Consider the following 7708-nt stretch of genomic DNA (forward strand, 5'->3'; position numbering starts at 1 on the left):
TTTTCTTTGTGTAATGTGAAAAATGTGATATGATTTCTATTGAAAGATTAAGAAAGAAGAGTGAAAGAAGGTAGCATTTAATGCAAGTGCCACATGTTTTTTTTTAGAATATAGAAGGTAAGAGGTATGTAGGTAATTTAATAGGCTATTTCTTTGTTGGGTAAATAGATTTCTACCCCCTGCAAAATATGCGAATTTTTGTTTTACTCCTGCAAAAAAAAACAATTGGATTCCCCCTGGAATACGAAGATTCTTTGGTTTTACACCCTAATTGTACAACTCGGTTTGTGACGGGACAAACTTGATGACATGACAATTTAGGTGGCTTTTAATTTAGTTTTGATTAATTTAAGTAGTAACACATAGATAAATATTGCTTACATGTATTTTTTTTTTATTAATTTAATAAGTAACAAATAAATAAATAAGAAAAAACTTATAACAAAAAATTAATAATCAATAAATAAGAAAAAAAAGGAAACAGAACTAATATAATAATTAAAAAAACAGAGAAAAAAAAGAAGAAAACAACATTGCAGCAATTGTTGCGCCTTCTCCAAACCACTGCACATATCACTACCACAACACCACTTTCAAACCACCGTACATACCACCACCACCATTTACAAGTACCCACCATCACCTCATCTTCACCTCTCAACCTTAATTACCACCACCAAAAAATAATTAACACAAAATCAAATCACTGCAACTACCCACCATCACCTCACCCCCATCTTTTGAACTCGGGGAAAACCCAAACCTGAACTCAAACTCAGTCAACTCGGGTCTTCTCTGTCAAATACGAATATCCGCAGGTATCGATTTTATCACCATCTCTAAAAATTGTTAGCAAATTATGATATGCACATTAATTTAATTTGTTTATTTATAGTTTATTATTAGATAATTAATTAGCTTGGACTCATTTGTAATGGTCGCAATTACATTAGTTTTAGCTTTCGAGTGAATTATTGACTTGAATTTACATATAGAAAATGTAAGTACCATTAAGAGTGTTCTGGAATCTTTCACAATGGTAGGAAAAATTAATGAAGCTAGATGTAGTTAGGCCCGGTTTTGAGGGTGGGTGAGCAGGCCCACAGCTCAGTGCCTCAATTTTTTTGGGGTCTCTATTTTTTTTAGGCCGACAACTCAAAGAATTTGTTAAGTATTTTTCTAGAGATATTGTAACATGAAATACTACTTGGCTAAATGGCGCGCACCTTATCCTTAAGGTGACAACATGCTGGGGTCGCGAGTTGCAACCATGCATGCTTATGTCATTTTGTGTTTTATTTTATTTTATTTCATTTTAATAAATCTAAAAATTTAAAGAAATGTTGTTGGAGAGAATTGAAACCATTTACAACCAACAAATAAATATTAGAGAATTTTAATAATATATGTCAAGGTCAGAACATTACACAAATTATTTCAATTTTTTTTTAAGAAATGATGAATTTTTCTATAAAAAGAATATCTCTATTAGCTTATAAATAACTTCGCCATTGTTCCAAAAATAACTTCACTGTTTTATTCTTAAAAAACTACGTTTTCCTATTTCTTTAAATAAAAGATTACTCGTTTTTAAAAATTATCGGTTCATTTTTAATGATATATCACTTAATTTTTTATTTATCGGCTCAATTTCAATGTTGTGGAATGACCTTTTCTTTATGTTACTTACACGGATAAATGACTATTTTTGATGTTGTTGATACTATTTACAATTTAAATAAATGATGTGTTTTTATAATTTTTTATTATTCGTCCTGGGCTCCAAAATCTCGGAACCGGCCCTGGATGTAGTAGCTGCAACAAAAAAAGAAGTCCTGGAGAGACAATACATGCACTACAAGAAAAAAGGAAAATAGTGGCGGTTGGTCTAGAACCGCCGCCGCCTTCCACATGCACTGGCAGTTTCGTAACCATCACATTTATCAATATATTACCGGTGGTTTGAATTGTTTTTTACCGATGGTTCCGAACCGCAGCTGTTTGCGTTTTTTGTTTAAATGGTTTGTACCGGCGGTTCCATACTACCTTCGTTGTTTGTGTTTTTGTTTTTATATTTATTAATCTTTTTTTAAGAATTTTAAAACATAATAAAAAATAAATTTAAAAATAATTTTAACAAATAAATTAAAAAATAATAAACTTATTTTTTAAAATTTATTTTTTATTATTTTTAAAAATTCTTAAAAATTTATTATTTTTTTATAGTAAAGTAAAAAAATATTATTAAAAAAATAAAAGTAAAGTCTTAAGAGTTTTTTTTTATAAAAAATATTATTATTTTATTAAAAAAAATTTATAGTAAAAATATTTATTAAAAAAACATAATAATAAAGTTTTGAGATTTTTTTTATAAAAAAAAAATTATTATTAATTGAAAAAAAGTATTTATTCTTTTTGACAGTCAAAAAAATTATTAAAAATAATAATAATAAAGTTTAAAGAATTTTTTTTTGAAAAAAAAATGATTATATATATATATATATAAAAGATAATTACACATGAACAAAAGGCTGACGACAACAAGCTGCGCCGCTAGACCTTTCTAAATAGCAAAACCTAATCTTTGAAAAACTACATTCATAGACATAGGCGACACACCATTATTAATTTATTATGCACGACTCTTTGAAATCTATTTAAAAGGTCTACAGTTTCTGGTGCCAGAAAGTCAAAAGTGTCAAATGCAAACGGTATAAAAACGTGTTGATTGCATGACTCTTGAAAAAATAATTTTTTTTAAAATAATTTATTAACTTAATTGGATTTTTAAAAACAAATATAAATTTAATATATTTCCACGTGTGCATGCCACATTAGCAAAGATGCACAGTCATATGCCTACTTGTCTATCTAGGGTAAAATGAGAGAATCTTCACATTATAAAGGGTAAACAGAAAAAAAAAATATTGCTCAGGGTAAACGAAAAATTGATACATAGGGTAGATCTCTTATATTCTAAGCTTGTTCCAAAAAGCTATCTTTACCCTAATTTCATTTTCCTTTTTTTTTTCTATGTGGTCCCCTCACTCTTCTTCTAATATCAACTGTTTAATTCCATTCCTTTTTTATGTGATCCCTTTAATATTATTCTAATCTCAACCGTTTAACGAAACACATCATTATGAAAAAAATATATAATAAAAATCTTTTATTATCTTTTTTTAATGTACAACAAATAATAGCTCAAAAATATATAATAAAAATCTAAGTTTAATTTTTTGGGTATTTCATGAATTATTTGGGTATTATCTAAGTTTAATTTTTTATTTTTATAACCGTTTAATGAAATTAATTTTGTCCATATATTTTTAATTTATTACGTCCACCATTATTTTTTTATTTTTTTATAAGATACGTCTACTATTATTTGATTACAACACATCATTATTAAAAAATATATAATAAAAATCTAGAATGAACATTATTGTCTCATTAGTAAAAAAAATATAATAAAATAATTTGCAATGTTCACATTATTGTCGCATCATTGGAGAACGAGAACAACAAGCTGAAGATGCAATGTTCAAATAATTCAAAATAATTTAAAATTGTTCAAAATATCTTGTTCAAAAAAAGAATTTGTTCAAAATATTAGCAAAAAATTGGGAATGAACATTATGAAACAAATACGTTAAGGTATAATATAGAATGAATATTGTATTCAAAATAATTTAAACAATTCCAATTAATTTTTGAATTGTTCGCTACGAAAATATTTTTGTCAGGTTTCAATTACTATATTTTTTTTAGTAAACAAAAGGTATCCTCCGCGCGCAACTGCGGAGACTAATTCCCTTGAGGTAACTGGGATCCATTTAAGGGGTTGACCTCTCCCAACAAATGTTTCTTCATACGCATCAGTCGGGGATCGAACCCAGGACCAAATGACCCAAGTATCTACCACTTGTGTCACACTATGTTGGTTACTATATTTCTATTATTGACACATTTATATTTTCATATCTCTTACCTAGGAATTTAATTAATATATTTAATGTCGTTTATTTTCAGAAGTCAATTGATACGCCAATTATTGTCACGTTTCAATTAGTATCTTTCTATTATTGACACATTTGTATTTTAAATTAATACGTCAGTTGTCTTTTAATTTCAGTTAGTATCTTTATATTATCGACACATTTGTATTTTAAATTAATACGTCAGTTGTCTTTTAATACGCCAAACCCTGAACTTTTTTAACAAAATAATCAGGTAAAAAAAAAATTGTAAAAAAATGTATTAATTTAAACAAAATTTTCATAAAAAAAATGTATTAATTTAAAAAAATGACTATGATTTTGTTTTTTCGCGTAAAAAAAAATTATACTAATATATATTGAAACGAATAAGATTCATTGTCATACTATTATATATGTTTTTATAAGCTATTCTTTCTCTTTCACCAATAAGTTTTAATTTAGTCATTCCGTTAATTTTGTCAGTTTTGTCACTAATACCGTTTGAACTATACACATGTCGGTTTGTGTAAGTGTCAACGTGTCTCTTCACATATGCAAACTGGTGCCACATGTGACAAAATTAACGGAAAGAACTAACTAATGTAAACGGTAAAAACGTAAGGGACGAAACTGATACTTTTAAACGAACCAAAAACTAAAATAAACGTAAGAGACCAAATATGTAGTTAAGATATTATTAATTAGGCAAAATTACACTACAAGTCTTTTATCTTATTTTTTTGTAACAGTTTGGTCCTTTATCTTTTTTTTGTAATAATTTGGTCCTTTATCTTTTTTTTTGTAACACTTTGGTCCTTATCTTATTTATTTATAAAAAATAAAGGATCAACGTGTTACAAATAAAAAAAAGATAAAAGACCAAACTGTTACAAAAAAGAGGACTAAAGTGTTACAAATAAAAAAAATAAAGGACTAAAGTGTTACAAATAAAAGATAAAGGATCAAAGTGTTACAAAAAAAAAAGATAAAGGACCAAAGTGTTACAAAAAAATAAGATAAAGGACCTCTACGCTGATTAGACCCGTAGACATCAACGTCAAAGTTCTAGTTTGTTTATTTATTTTCACTTTTTCCCTATTTTCTTGTTTTTTCTTCGGTTCTTTCGGTCATTTGACCAGTAGTTTGAGAAGATGAATGAAGCTCCGAGACTCAGTAACCCTAAGATGATGAAGAAGATAGAAAATCGAACTGTTTGTTGGTCCTTTTGTTGCCGCTAAGATCCCTTCCACGGTGTAAAGAACCACTCACCGTGCTCCTTATCGTCAATCTAACCTCCGGAAAGAGCAACAGACTGAGCACCATGATTACTCTGACCAGCAATCCCAGCAAAGAGAGAAAAAGCATAAACTTGCAACAACAAAGGAACAAGCAAATGTTTATAAGAGAATCAAGTTGCATGCATGAGGATGAGGACAAGAAATAGTTTGAAGTTGCGAATCTGAAGGAGAAGATTGATAGATCCAGGTCCGATTTGGCTCTTTTCTTGTTATGATTTTTACAACCTTGAGTTTTATTGTCAATTAATTTAAGAATTTCTCGATTCTTGGGTTTAAACTGGTGCGTTTTTTAATAATTGAAGGCGAGTGTTAGATTAAAATCAATGCTGCAAAATCGCTAAATTAGGGTGCTCAGTCTGTTGTTCTTTCCGGAGGTGATCACGGTGAGTGGTTCCTTTACACCGGAGAGGATCTTAGTGGCAACAAAAGACCAACAAAAATCAGTGATTTGACCAGCAGTTTGAGAAGATGAATGAAGCTTTGAGACTCGGTTGTCGTAAAGGTTATCCTGTTCGTGTTGTTCGGTCCGTTTTTATTGACAGTGAATTCAATATTCAATCAATTGATTCCTTATTTGTTTAGTTTCAAATTTCAATGTGATGTGAATTTTGTTTATGGATTTGTTTATTTGGTTCAGGTCCCACAAAGAGAAACAGTCCTCTTATGCACCGGAAGAAGGAGTGAGATACTACGGGGTTTATTGAATTGAGAAATGTTGGTGCAAAATTGGAATACAAGTATCATTCTTGTTTGTAATAATAACCAATCATTGCAATTTATTCAGCTAGGTACATTGTGTTAGACCTAATGAATTATTAATTGTTCAAACTCTATAATTGAAGGGGAATCTTTCTGTGATAGGGTCATAAGGTTTGCAGGTATTTGTTTGTGAGGTGTTTCATAATGTACTGCTAATTTATGCTTTTGACTTGTGTCTAAACTTCTTAACTTATCTCTATATTTTTCTTTTGTTGGAAAATGCAGCATGAATCTCTGGCATATGTGTTGCCCATATTAGACTCATTAACAAATGGTCCGGCTGAACCGGTTAGAAAGGTCGGTTATGGCAGGGCCCCTAGTGCCCTTGTGATTTTACCTACAAGGGAATCAGCCAATCTGGTATACTACCCCGGCCCGAGCCAGTGTGTCAGTTTCTTAGTTTGCCTTATCATTTATGTGTACTTATCTGTTGCGGTGTGTTTTGTATTAGGTATATGCCGACTTTGCAGTTTATGGTTCGCCCTTGGGATTGACTGCTTACGCTGTATATGGTGGAGCTCCATACGGCCCTCAAGAGAATAAGCTTAGGAGAGGTGTTGATATAGTTATTGGAACACCAGCTCGTGTAAAGGTAATTAGTTATTTTAATTGGAGTGTTTTGTTCTGCGTCACTTTTTTATTTTATGGACATGATCATTAGTTATAGGGAAAGGTAAACTATAGAAGCTTCACTTTGTTTACTTACTATAAAAAAAAATTGTAGGATCATATAGAGAGGGGAAACATCATCGACATGAGCTGCCTAAAGTTTCGTGTCATCGATGAGGCAGATAAGATGCTGAGAATGGGTTTTGTTGATGAAGTTGAGCTCATTCTAGGTATTTCATTTGTTTTTGTCGCCATGTAAATGCGTAATGCATTATGCATAAGAGTTACGGTTAGCGATCTGTGATCACTGTTGTTTCGTGATCAAAATAAATTTAAAATAAAAGTACTACAAGGTGGTTAACCTTGGTCGTTTCTCAAGGACTCACAATCAGTTTAACAATATTAGAACCAAATTAAAAACTGTAAAATATGGGGGGTTTTGTTTCGATAACAGAAAGTAATAAGCGTGAAATTCAATTGATATAAAACGATCAATTCATTGGCTTCGGATAACTCGACCTTAATTCTATCATAGGTAACACAGAATCATTCCTACAACTATTTATGCTCTGGTTGATTTATAAAACTAATTATACAAGCGACAACCAGTTTTACATGGATTTGATTCATGTACTAACACTAACCTTTGCTCTGAGATTGAATTTGCCTCGCAGGATAATAACTTTCATACAGGTGAAGGTGAAGTTGTCAATGAGGAGGTTGTGCAGTTGAAGTTCCTACATTCCGACTGTTCCAACAAAACCATCCATAGAACAACCACCGTCCTTGGAGCTTAAACCACTCCCTGAATATCTGAAATATGCCTACTTAGAAAAAAAATTAAAAGCTACTTGTGATTATTTCTTCTAACTTTGATTGTGAGCAGGAAGAAAAGCTTTTGCAGGTTTTGAAGCAGCATAATAAGGCAATCGGATGGACCTTAGCTGACATACCGGGCATTAGCCCCACAATGTGCATGCATCGGATTCTCCTTGAGGAGGGAGCTAAGGTGGTGAGACAGCCCCAAAGGCGACTCAACCCTTTGATTCTTGATGTTGTGAA

The sequence above is a fragment of the Trifolium pratense genome, linkage group LG4 (assembly GCF_020283565.1).
Source record: "Trifolium pratense cultivar HEN17-A07 linkage group LG4, ARS_RC_1.1, whole genome shotgun sequence".
Taxonomy (NCBI): domain Eukaryota; kingdom Viridiplantae; phylum Streptophyta; class Magnoliopsida; order Fabales; family Fabaceae; genus Trifolium; species Trifolium pratense.